The following is a 14,613-nucleotide window of genomic DNA, read 5'->3' as shown; positions in this document are numbered from 1 at the left end:
AATTATTCTCTCGTGTAAATATTTTCTTCATATTAGCAAAGACACGTTTCAAGTTCCTGTATCAATACATTTATATATGAAGTACTGGAAGTATTAAAATGTGTTTGCACAAAACAGGAAAACACATGTATTTGACAAATTATTGTTTTTTTGCTTCAAGTGACTTAAAGTTACTTAATTATGAAAAGTCTTTCATTAATTATGTAATTGAATTTTGAAAACATCACCATGAAAAAAGTGTTTAAATTTTTCATAGTAATGCCTGTACTTGGAACATGTTATCAATTTACTTTAAATGGAAAATTAAAAACAAAACATGTATAATTTGAAATACACTGTCAGAAAATAAACACTGCTCTTTTTAAGGCAAGTAATACTTTTTTTTTAATGTCTCGAGAGAATGTTGATGATGGAAAAATGTTTATTGTAGTGGATGATTTTTCACAGCAAAGAAACACTGCTCTTTTTTAGGCAAGCAATACTTTAAAAAAAAATTCTGGAGAGAATACCGATGATGGAAAAATGTTTATTGTAGTGGATGATTTTTCACAATAAATTGAATTTTGAAATAAAGGTAAAAATTAAATAGATATCATTTAATTATTCAAAAGCAAAAATTGAGTCCATTGAGCAATGATTAAAAAGTATAGGTACATAATGTAATGAAAAATAAAAATGTGTTTGTACTATACCTAACATATATACACACACATATGTATACATACCATATATAATATATGTATACTTTTGTCTAGGGGAAAGAATATGCATCAAATATATACCAAGCATGAGATTTTGAACCATTGAATTACTGAGTAATGCCAGTAAAAGTGGTTGATGTATTTCCAAGCCTTGGAAGGAGATATACAATGAGGGATTATAAAGTTGAGTAAAAAAGTCATGAACATGGAACATATGAGAATCATATTGCTGAACAAAAAGGGGAAGCAATATATAGAGTACTGAAAAATAATACTCCAAATAATTTGGATAAAATAAAGTTATTTGGGGGATTGAGCATCCAAAAGAAAAGAAGAACAGTTTTGTACTCTGCAGGCTCTCTTCTTTATAACCTTATATTCATAGGTAATTGGGAATATTTGCACATCCACCTATATACACTGTGTACCTTCCAATCGTTGCTACAAGCATTAAAAATATAGAAATATACATATACATATATGAAGGTATATGTGAAACATAATTCTACTAATCAATATAAATGGTTTACTTAAATTTACAAATTCACTATTACTTTAGAAAGATTGAGAGAATATTCAATTAGGTTTAATTCCAATGCTAACTACTTTTTGATGTTTAGAATACCTGATGTTTCATCTGATACACATGACATTGCTCTTGGAGATGATTAAATTATATATTCAAAAGAAAGAAAATTAGGATATTGAAGAGATATCTGCATTCTCATGTTAGTTGCGGCACTATTCAAAATAGCAAAGATTTGGAAGCAGCCTAAGTGTCCATCAACATTTGGAAGCAAACTAAGTGTCCATCAACATATTAAGGGATAAAGAAAATATGGTATTTATACACAATGAATTACTATTCAGCCATAAGAAAGAATGAGATCCTGTTACTTGCAACAACATGAATGGAACTGGAGGTCATTATGTTAAGTGAAATAAGCCAGGCACTGAAAGACAAATGTCACATGTTCTCACATATTTGTGAGAACTAATAATTAAAATAATTGAATTCACAAAGATAGAGAGTAGAATATGGTTTCCAGAGTCTGGGAAGGGTAGTAGGGGGTAAGAAGGAAGTGAGGATGGTTAATTTGTACAAAAAAATGAAAAGAATGATTAATATTGAGTATGTGATACCACAACAGAATAACTATAGTCAATCAAATATAATTTAATTGCATATTTTTAAATAATGAAAATAGTGTGAAAGAATTATTTGTAACACAAAGTATAAATGCTTGAAGTTATGGATATCCAATTTACCCTGATGTGATTATTACAGATTGTATGCCTATATCAAAATATTTAATATACCCCATAAATATATACACCTGCTATGTACCCACAAAACTTAAAAATAAACATGGATTTATCTAAATTTTCATATACATTTATGTTATTCTTCCTTTTCCATAAACATTTAGTAAATTTCTCTAGGGTAACTAAATAGAAACATCTTAACCAATTAAGAAGTAAAATTTGAAATCTAAATTCGTTTACCTTTCATAAATTTATGGGCCAATTTTCTTAATAGCTCCCAAGCAATTTGAAAGTGTAAAATTTCTTAAGGCAAAATTTGCTTTATGGCAAAAAGAGTGAATGCATCTCAGATGAAGTTCCATAACAAGAAGTTATGCCAAAATATTATAGTTTCATGATTGATATCTTCCATAAAACATTACATGAATATCTAATATTTTATTACAATGAGACTACAATTATCATTTTTTAATATAGAGTTGTGAAACAAAAACATTTATTGATGTTTAGTATTATAAGTTAGCATATATATGTTTTTATGCTTTTTTATTTATCTATAATTATAATTTAATATAAATATGATAAATAACTATATGCAATTATGATTTTTATATTCCTAAATATGGTATTTATTTAAAATAGTGTAACTTTAATATATTATAGTACATCATTTACACAAGTGCTTATAAATGTAAAGAAATAGCAGTGGGTATATAATAAGTGCTCAAATAATATCTAACTCAAAAGATTGCTTTTACAGCAATATTATTTTTGAAATAGAGTAGAAAGACCTCTTAATATCTAAAATAGAAACAATATAGATGCTATTAATTATAATATTGCTCACATTTTACTTAGATTATACCTAAAATATATTTACTATTAATTTAACCAGCATTATTAAAATTTGTCTACTTTCTTGTAATAAAAATATTGCATTAAGAATATACAATTAAGTCGTTTACTGTTGGGCATTATACTAAGTGATATTCTACTAGGTGATTGTCTTTGAGTAAGTAAGGTACCATAATGAAAGTTTTTAAAGTAATAAAAATTTAAGCAGTAAGACAACCTGAAATGTCTGTCTGAGACAAATCAGATTTTGCCTCATGTAAGTGCTACTTAGCACTACATAGTAGTGGTTCCTTTGGCCTTATCATATAACTGATAGAAGAAGTTAAAAAGATATGCTGTTGAATTACCTACCATCGTTTCCAAAGTGTGGCATCTGGACCAGCAGCATATGTACCACCTGACCTAGGAACTTGTTAATAATTGAAAATCAGGGTCTTTCACAGACTACTGAATCAGAAGCTCTAAATGGGTTCCAGCAATCCGTTTTTGTTTGTTAGCTCTTTGAAAACATTCTTATATAATTTTTATTTAATTATTTATTTTTTACAGCATAAGAGCTGTTTATTTGTTTATTTTTTATTTGGTTTGTTTATTTTTTAACTTTAGCTTGGGTTACATGGGCAGGTTTGTTTTATAGGTAATTTACGTGTGTCTTGGTGATTTGGTGTACAGATTATTTTGTCACCTGGGTAATAAGCATAGTACCTAATTTGGTTTTTTTCAGTCCTCTCCCATCTCCCACCCTCTACCCTCAAGTAGGCCCCAGTGTCTGTTGTTCTCCTCTTTGTGTCCATGTGTTCTCAATGTTTAACTCCGCCTTGTAAGTAAGCATATGTGGCATTTGGTTTTCTGTTTCTGTGTCCGTTTGTTTGGGATTATGGCCTCTAACTCTACCTCTGTTGCTGCAAAGGACATGATCTCATTCTTTTTTATGGCTGTGTAGTATTCCATGGTATATATGTACCACATTTTCTTTATCCAGTCTACTGTTCATGGGCACATGGCTTGATTCCATGAATAGTGCTGCGATGAAGATACACATGCATATTTCTTTATGTTAATGCATATTTCTTTATGTTAGAATAATTTATATTATTTTGGCTCTGTTTTAACCAAGTCCTCCTGGCAATTCTCATGTAGACTAAATTTTGAGACTTGGTAGTCTGGATTAAAGAAGGACCTAAGAGAATTTTATTCCTTTTTTCTCTAGGAAATTATTCTCATGCCACAGCATGAAGCAGTAGAAGAAAGGAAGTCTCCAACAAACACAGGTGTACATCTATCCCACCCCCAGATGGTGCCAGTTTACTCAGTATTGTGGACAGTAGAAGTGAGGGAAAATATTTTTGAATCCTATTTGAGGAAAATGAAAATGAGTCTGATTCCTGGCCGGGTGCGGTGGCTCACGCCTGTAATCCCAGTACTTTGGGAAGCCGAGGCGGGCGGATCACGAGGTCAGGAGATGGAGACTATCTGGGCTAACATGTTGAAACTCCGTCTCTACTAAAAATACAAAAAAAAAAAAAAAAAAAAAAAAAAACTAGCCGGGCGTGGTGGCGGGCGCCTGTAGTCCCAGCTACTCGGGAGGCTGAGGTAGGAGAATGGCGTAAACCCGGGAGGCGGAGCTTGCAGTGAGATGAGATCGCGCCACTGCACTCCAGCCTGGGTGACAGAGCGAGACTCCGTCTCAAAAAAAAAAAAAAAAAAAAAAAAAAAAAAAGAAAGAAAGAAAAAAATTCTGACTCCTAGGCTACTTTGGTATATCTGGAAGGATATTCTGAAAAAAGATCCTTACATTACATTAAATTTCAATATTTTATTATAATTATATACAAGATCTTAACTTCTCAAAAAAAAAAAAAGATGCTGGAAAATTAGAATGAGTGTAAATATCCTATTTGAGATGACAAAACTAAAATTTACTAGAGTAAGGAATGGCATTGCATAATATTTAACCACTTTAGCCGCTTTAAGCCCACCATATTTCCTTTCACAACATTAGTATTGTAAGTGTGCAGATATTTCCCCTCGCTGGATCCAGATTCCTGCTGTTCTTTAAAGGAGGGCAGGTGTGTCCTGGATGCCAAATAATAGGCTGAGTGGGTGGATTTCTTAGCATATGTTTGGCTCCAGATACTCAAATCCACATAACTGTTATTCGCTAAAGCTATCTATTTTTTAACAGAACATTTCTGTTTTTATTTACATAATAATAAGATTCTGGGGGAGTCAGAACATAGTGATTACAGTATAAAAATAAATTAAAATGGAAGCAGAATATGAGATAAAGACATATCCTTACCACTTAGGATTCTTTAAGTTAAGGGTGGATAATTCTGCGGGAAAAGGGAAAAGGATTTCCTTTGGTATGTATGTCTTACTCATCTTTAAATCCAATATCTATTTATTGACAGCCTACTAAGTGATAGGTACTTTTTTAGAAGCCTAGGAACAGCACAAATAAAATCTCTGCTCTTCTGAAATTCACATGAAACTGTTGAAAGTCACATAATACCTAATAATCACAATAAATTATTGAATTGTATAGTGTTTTAGAAGGTGAAAAGTTTTATGCGAAGAACAACATCAGTTTGGTAGAAGACTCAACAGAGAGTTAAGCCTCTGTAAGCAGGGCATAGCAAGGGAAATTTTCAGTATATTTAAAAAACTCTGTAATAGTAGAGCAGAAGAATAACTAATGTAATATGCAGGTAGTACACTAACAAAAGATAAGAGAGAAACCAATTTGATGAATCCAAGGGCAGTGTTATAAAACTCAGCATGGCATGAGATAAGCAGTCTAGAATTCACAATCCCCAACATGCTCCATTTTTAAGAAATACTGAGTGTTGTTGAATAGAGAAAGGTCTGCCATTGGAATGAAAAGATAGCAGCATGTGTATGTCACAACTAGAGGTTAAAGCAGTGCCTATGGGCCGCTGCCAGGCACGGGTTTATATGGCTCCTTAAAACCAGGCAGGACAAGCACCATGATTTGGATGTGTTTCCTAAAGTTTATGGGTTGGAAACTTAATCCCCAATATAACAGTGTTGAGAGGTAGGACCTTTAAAAGGTGATTAGGTCATGACGGCTCCAGACTCATAAATAGACTAATGCTGTTATCACCAGAGTGGCTAGAAGGTGGCAGAAGTGGGTATTTTGGTATTTTGTAGAAGGATTAGTCCAGCTGCCTTCTCCTGTTTCTCAAGCACTTGTGCTCTTGCTTTTCTGTCTTCATCCATGGAATGATGTTGCAAGAAAGCCCTCACTAAAAGCAGGCTGTTAGATGTTGGACTCTGCAGCCTCCAGAATTGTAAGAAAAAAAATCATGGTTCAGTAAAACGTATCCAGTCATTGTTATTCTATTATTTTAGCACAAAGTGGACTAAGATAACTAGTTCAACACACGACCGGAGGCTAGGAAGAAGTGACAGTCATCTGCTGATGCCACCTTATGTTTAAGCCACCCAGACCTTAGAAAAGAGTACAAGAAGAATAAAGAGGGATGAATACAAGCCTAATTTCAGCAAACATTTTAAAATAGTACTTTGTATACATAATTGGAAGAAAAATGTTATAAAGAGCAATGAAAATGTTTAAATGATCTGAGACAGAAGATAGACAAGAAAGGGCACATAAATTTCAGAAGATAAATTTTTTAACAGAGAGAATTATTTCTGCATTTTTTTTTTTTATATTTCAGTTCTACTTTTTATCTGCTTTGGTCTTTTAAAACCAAAATTCTCCATTTAAAGCAGCTTTTACAGCCATCAATCTAACTACTCAAGGAGATATTACATTACCATTTTAATCAAATATGTTTGATTTTTAGAATTGAAATAGAAATACTTTAATAGTGGTACACATGCATGTATGCCCTTAAAGAAGAGTACTATACTTATGAGATATTTGTGAATTTGTTAGCCAATGGAAATATAAGTGGCATATACATATTTATAAATTATACATATACATATGACTAGTGGGGGAATATATTTTTGGCATTTTGAATTATGGTAGAAAAATGAAGAAAGTAGGGGTAGTGTTTATCTTTCTCTCAACAGTGATAATTTCTCTTTGAAGGTCATTCTTGAAAGTTAAGTATATTGATAAAATTTTTCATTGTGATATAATTCTTCATCACAAATTGTATAAAATGAATTTATTTGCAATGTTCAGAAAATTTCCAAACACTTTCCAATCTCTTTCCTTTGAGATATACTTCTTATTTTTCATGTATATTTCTAGCATTGCTTGGATAATCCAATTCAGCATATTCTAAGCCTGGAGGGGTTGTCTTATTTTCATATTAGATTTGTTTAATCCATCACTGATATATGTATATAAAGGCTCACCCACATGTCTTGCATTTTTATAGCAATTCATCTTACATTTATAGGACATCAGAAATGGAAATTAATTGAGAATATCCTGCAGGCAACTTTCTAGTGAACAGAGAGAAGAATTTATATCCATATATTATTCCTTCAATACCTTTCTGAGCAAGTTGTTTAATGAAATATAAATTATCTATGAAAGTTCTTTTTACTTTTGTGCTCTAAATGACTTTATTCTCTGTGGCAAATATTTCTTTTAAATGACTTTTGTTCATTTTTTAAGTTCTAATATGTGACGTTTCAAATGTATTAAAAAGGTTTGACCTGCTTGTGAAACGCTCGTAATAAGAGGACTTGTTGAAGCACAACTTAAGTCTTGTGTTGTTACCTTAAACTTTAAAAAAAGGAATATGAACATGTTAAATGCACAGCAGCTAGTGACTTTGAGAACAAATGTTTTAGAGGAAACATTAATATAATAGGCAGATTCCTCCTCCTCCTCCTCCTCCTCCTCCTCCTCTTCCTCCTCCTCCTCCTCCTTCTTAATCTGTTTTGTGGAAGAAAGGAAGTCTGCATTTAACAAGCAGTACATGAGAGCAAAACAGAGTGTTTATAGTATGAAAAATGTCCTTCTGCGAAATAGGTAAAATGCTAGGTAAGATGCATCATATATCAGCCATGTAATCCAAGCTACTTGAGAGGATCACTTGAGGACAGGGGTTGGAGACCAGCCTGGCCAACATAGTAAGGCCCCATCTCTATTTTTTTTTTTTTTTAAGATGCAATGCACATCATAATTACTATATGTTTGAGCTAAAAATACTGTTGAGGAAAACCACAGGAAGCAGCTCTAAAGAGAAAACAGAAATCAGAGTGTTGCATAGGATTTAATTTTTGCTTTGTACAGCTGGAGGAAGACAAATAAGACCTTGGCCTGTTCAAGATAGAGAATTAGAAATGAGATGCTTGCATGAAGTCAGGGCTGTAAAAATGATACATCTTAGGGAGAAGCCTCAGTTAGAAAAAAGATCCAGTTACCTAACAAGGGAAATCAGAATGAAACTCTTCTGCCTGAATTCTACCTCTGGGTGGGGAAAACATCCATGAAAATTTAAATTCATTGTTCTATGCTCACAGAGGATTGTGATAGGAATTTCATTATTTTATCATCCAGGAATTGACAAACAGATTAATTAATATAAAAGACGTTTGAAATGGTAGTGTTCCAGAATAAACAGCTAAAGCATGTATACATCCTCTAAAGAAAATTCCCAGCTGGGTGGCGTGGCTTACCTCTGTAATCCCAGCATTTTGGGAGGCTGAAGCAGGCGGATCACCTAAGGTCAGGAGTTCGAGACCAGCCTGGCAAACATGGCGAAACCCCATCTCTACTAAAAATTAAAAAAAAAAAAAAAAAAAAAATAGCGAAGCGTGGTGGTGCATGCCTGTCGAGATACTCTGGAGGCTGAGGTAGGAGAATCGCTTGAATCCGGGAGGCGGAGGCTGTGGTTGCAGTGAGCTGAGATCAGCCACCGCATTTCAGCCTGGGTGACAGAGCGAGACTCAGTCTCAAAAAAAGAAAAAAGAAAAAGAAAGAAAATTCCGTCAACTAAGATTCATCAGAGTTCCAGATAAAAACAAGTAGACATATGAGACAAACTTAAAACTACAAACCCCATAATGACAATTAAATAGCTTGTAAAGGGGACCTTGGACCAGAAATATCAAAAGAAACTTTATTGGATACTTGAATGAACTATGGGAAAGAAAAGCTGAGCAATATCAATGTTGACTTACGATCTTGGGGAAATATAGAGTTGTTGCACTGGAGAATATCCTTGTTTTGGGGAAGTACATACTGGGACCAGGAAACATGGTACTGAAAATGATAAATGCATACGTGTGGCTTGTCACAAAGGTTTGAGACAAACAGAAAGAGAGAGAATGAGAGAGAGGTGTTGTGGGGAGCGGAAAGATGAGGAGCAACAGCAAAGATGGCAAAATGGGAAACCTTAGTGAGGAATATATGACAGTCCTTTTCATTGTAATTGAGGCTATTCTAAAACTTTGAAATTACTTCAAAACAAATTATTTTATAATAAAATAAATTTCATATATGGTGGTAAATCTCAAAATAGTTATCCTTAGATTGTGACTCAAAAGGCTATGAGCAATACTTTGGGGGTGCTGGTGTTTTTTCATTTCTTGATCTCCATCTTGGTTAAAGAATTATATTTAATTTATAAAAAAATTCATCAAGTTGTATGTTTATGATTAGTAATATTCTCTGTAGATGTAATAGAGTAGCAAAAGAAAAAATAATTCTTACTATATATGTACATGTATACACACATGTTTATATATACCTATATATATATGTGTACATATATATAGTTACTGATATTTTTTTGCATAGTAAAATATGATTTAAGACTAGGAATCATTTTTTTCATTAATCCTTTTAATGATTTAATCTTAGGCTGCTCTGTATTATTCTCAGTCTTACATGTTCACTACTAATGTTGCCTAACATATGTAAGAAAATATTAGTTAGCCGCTTTGAGAATTATTTAGCACTCTTGTTGAGCTGTTTCAGCATTTTAAGGATGTATCAACCAGGTAATTGCCCTCAGCATTTCTGAGTTGACTTTGTTTTAATTGGTCCTGACGCTTTGATTTAATTGGCAGATATGAGATGAAAGCATAAGATGGGACATATATGACTGTATTTGTATTGCTTAGCTCATTTGATTAACTTTCTAGGTAGCTGAGAACACCTTTCATTCTTCAGCACTGATTGCATAACCCTAAGCCTGGGAGCCCACTCAAAAATGGAGATTTTCACTAGGAATTGTGGGAGCTATAATATGTTCAGTTATCTCATGCCTAACATATATGTATAACTGAGGTCATCATATTGACACTTCTTGAAGCTTACTGATATTTATTCCAAAACCAACTAAAAAAGTAAAAAAAAAAAAAAAAATCAGGAAATTATGTCTTTTATCGAGGCTATTCAGCCTAGTACAGTAATCATTTGTGTACTTTTTTGTGCTATACTTGTAGAGGCAACCTCTATCCAAGGAATGACCTGCTGCTCAACTCTGGCATAATGTTGATTCCTAAGAAATACTGTGTTCCCAAAACACTGGCTGATGATTGCTTCTGTAGAAGCCAACCTAGTACAATTTATACACATACTTTAAACTTTCCTAAATTAACATTCATTTAAAAATATATCAATATTAGGATACACACACACGATACATGATGCAGAATGAAAATACAGCACTGTTAATAGATATAAATATTACTTATTGATTACACATTATAAAGTTTGGAACTAGGTAGGGCACGGTGGCTGATGCCTGTAATCCCAGCACTTTGGGAGGCTGAGGCGGGCGGAATGATTGAGACCAAGGGTTGGAGACCAACCTGGGCAATATGGCCAAACCCCATCTACGAAAAAATTCAAAAAATAGCTGGCATGGTGTTGCATGCCTGTAGTTCCAGCTACTTGAGAGGTTGAGGTGGGAGGATTGCTTGAGCCCAGGAGGTTAAGGCTGTAGTGAGCTGAGATCACTCCACTGCACTCCAGACTGGGTACAGAGTAAGACTCTGTCTCAAAAACAACAACAAACAAACCAAACCCTTTGGGAAAAAAGTGAATTGAAGTGGTTGGGTAAGGTTTCATGGAGTTGGTGAGACAAGCTCGTGTTTCAAAAATAGGAGCATTCTGTATGAGATTAAAGGATGGAAAATACATTTTAGGCAGAGAAAGTTACTTGTGGAAAAACAGGAAAATATACAAGTGAAACAACCAGAAGCCCCGGTGCATAAATGAAAAATGCCACAAAGTATGGACATAGAAAAGTGAGTACATCAATTATTTAGCAGCTGATAGTTGTCTTAATGTTTTTACTATCTCATAAAATGATACATTTTTTCAAATGTTTGATATTCAGATGCAAGACATGGTACAGCACTAAGCTTAACAAGTTTGATATTTTTTACCATCATAATTTTTATAATGACTAATTCATATTTTAAATTGACATTTATTTTGGTCACCTAAAGATTTCTAAAATTCAAGTTATTATTTATTTAAGTTTAAATAAATCAACAGGACTCATATAAATGTATCTTCACATCTTAGAAGTGCAATCTTTAAACATCTTTTTATATTATAAAACAAAATGGTTACTACTGAATAAATGGATTGTGGAGGTTTCTCTATTCATTGAGGCAGTGATATAAAATCATGAGAATGGAGCTTCACCAGTGTGTTAGTGCTACCAATGCTTTGTGATAAGCATGTATTTGATGAAATTAAACCTGTCAGTTGCAGATACAAACTCCTGTTCTGTTTTCTCCAGTTATTTCTCAGAAAACTCTACTTTTTAAAAAATTCTGCCACTAATAAGTATTTTCCAGTTTACTTGGAAGTAGATAAAGTTCCTGGATAACCAGAGACCTCAGGATGGGCAATGTAACTGGGACTTTCCCCGATGTATGCATCCATGAGTGAACTGTTCTAATGGAGTTGCCACACTTTATGTTCAAAATATGCTTTATATTGCTGGTGAAGTGAGCTAGTTATTTTTAATGAATTTGTTTATATTAGCATCTAGAAGTAATAGAATAAAATACTGATGTATTACAACTTTAATGCAAATAAAAATTGTAAAACTTATTTTCACATTTTTTGTAAAAGCAAAGCCTATGATAGAAAGCTTTTTTTTTGTACAACACAATTATCTTTATTATACAAAAATCCTTTTTTGTAAATTAATATTTTGTTCTTGCACTCTAAATTGTCCCTATGACTTAGAAATGAAGCATAGTTTTAATAGTCTCATCAAAAATGATTTCAAAAAATTAAAACACTTATGCCCAGATGCTATTAAGATCTAAAACATTATCAGACATAAGCATGCCTTTTTTTATTTATGGAAGCTATTATGGCTTATAGTTATCATGTTTAGATGAATATCTTTGTTACACTAATGCTGCATATTTTGCATTGCTTTTCTTTGCTTTGTTTTATAGAGTTTATGTGTGTATTTGTGTAAAAAGGCACCCTTAGGAAAAGAAACGAAGCTTTATATTTAAAATACTATATTTTATTGATGATGATGTCAGTAATAATTTTAATAATTTGAATCATGTTAGTAATAATTAACATTGTCAATCTGAAGTTTTAGTGTGAATATTATATAGATCCTCAACACCCTCTACACTTTTATCCTGAACACATATGCAAATCACATAAATCTATGAAGAGCCAAAGCTATCCATGAAGTGTCTAATGGTGTGCTTTTAGAGCTTTTGAGTTAGTTGGGCTTGGGCAAGACCTATGCAATTAGAGCAAGTTTCATATGTAATTGATAAACTTGGATAACCTTGTTAAGAGAATACTAGCTATGAAGTGGTTAAAATCCTAGAAGCCAATATTAAGTTAACAATAATTCACATCCTATGGTTAAACTAGTGTATAGAAATATTTTTCAGATTAAACAGATAGCTAAGAATATGATGCAGGGAAAAATAATTGACATGCTTTATGTACAAGATTTATCTATTAAGTACGGTGATGTGACCAGTAATAAAATACTATGGCATTTTCTATTTCTTAAAGATTTGTCTAAAAATTACATGTGTTTAATCTGTAATACTAATTTGGTGGAATTTGCAATTCTATATTATTTTAGAGATTCAAATTTACTGATTATTTTTAACTAATCTTTGATATTAAGAATAACAGCCTCCTAATGGTTTGAACAGTTTTGATAAAACTAATTTGCATTGTTCTATTTTTCATTTGGAAAAGTGTAAAATGATATTTTTAAAATAATTACCATATAGATGTGTAAATGAATTATAACTCATTAGAATAATTGAAAAGAAAATTTGGGTCAAGATAATTGCTATAAACATCCTTTGAAAATGTCCTTGGGAAATTAATTCCTTTACTTCTCCATTGGAATAAAAATTTTTAAAAGCTCTTAGAAGTTTAACTGAAGTCTTCCCAATAATAATGTTCTGTCTTTATGACAGACAGCTCTCATTTGGTCCTTTCTAGTACATGTAGATGTCTTCAGTGGATGCACCTGTCTTTTAAGTGTTTTCTAAAGAAAATGAAAATGACATGACTTCAGGGATCTATTGGTTAAAATATTCTTTCCAATTATCTTTGTCAGCACAGAGAGATAATGTTAATTCTGACCTAAAGATATGGTTCAAGGATCTTTTCTTCATGCACTCTCACTTACGATTCTTATTGATCTTTTTAAGTGAAGACCACTTAGTGAAGATTTTTGCCAGTAAATCCATTTTTTTTTATGTTTTCAAAGTCTTGCTACATTTTTCTGTTAGTGATATTACAAATACCAGGTAATTGGTATTGTTGCACTTGTCCTCATTATCAATGTCGATTTTGAAAAACATTCTAGCATAAGTGCAAGATTCCAGGCTAACTGTCAATTATATTCTTACTGAACAGAAAGAGCATCTGGCTTTCGAAACTTCTGATTACAACCTTAAACCTGAGATGAATGTTTTAAAATACAGTTTGCATTCACAATCTTGAGCATGTGTGTTATATGTAGATACTGCTTCAATTTGTAATTTCTCTTACAAAAAGTTTTTTGTGGGAAGAGGAAAATGTTTTATTTATCAAAAACCATTGCTACATGAAAATGCATAGAAATACTAACTTTAAAATGGCAAGTAGCATATGCTTTAAGATTTTTCAGGTAGAATAGAATTTTCAAATGCCATTTATTGTACATCTGTGAACATGAAGCCATATGTTGAACCTGACTATTCTAGTAAATTTAAATATACAAAGCCCAGAAGGTAACTCTAAAATCTGTATTGAGAGTCATAAAAACCAGCATGCCCTCTGATCCTGGACATGAAATATTTAGAAACAGAATATTCAACAACAAATTATTGTATATGAATTTAAATAAATTTATATGACATAATGTACCTTTTGTTGGTTTAACATTACATTACTTATAGAAGGACAATTGTGGGCATAAAATATCAACATATATTATATTTAAAAAGTCACAAAATAACATGTAAAGGGTATTTATGCCTGGATTTCTCGATATGTGCTTATTAATAACTGTCAAGGATTACATGCAAAATATGTTTTAAGAAGTAACTCATTGTTGATTATATATGTGTTTATGAAAATGGAATAGTTGAAAAAGTTACAGTGATGAAGATGATGATTATTATATTAATGATAATACATAGTGTCAGTGAACTTCATTTTTCTGGTGATTTCCGATCATTTTTATAAAATCCACACAGAGAGAAAAGAATAGTAATTTTGTAGCAGCTTTAGTTAAACAATAAAGAAATTCAGGCAACGATATCATGCAAAGTGAAAATGTCTTGTACATTTTTGTAATACAGTTCTGTTCTGATTATATAAATA

Source organism: Macaca fascicularis, chromosome 5 (genome assembly GCF_037993035.2).
Source record: "Macaca fascicularis isolate 582-1 chromosome 5, T2T-MFA8v1.1".
In the NCBI taxonomy this organism is placed as follows: Eukaryota; Metazoa; Chordata; class Mammalia; order Primates; family Cercopithecidae; genus Macaca; species Macaca fascicularis.
The sequence above is the reverse complement of the archived record's forward strand: the minus strand, read 5'-3'. Positions refer to the sequence as shown.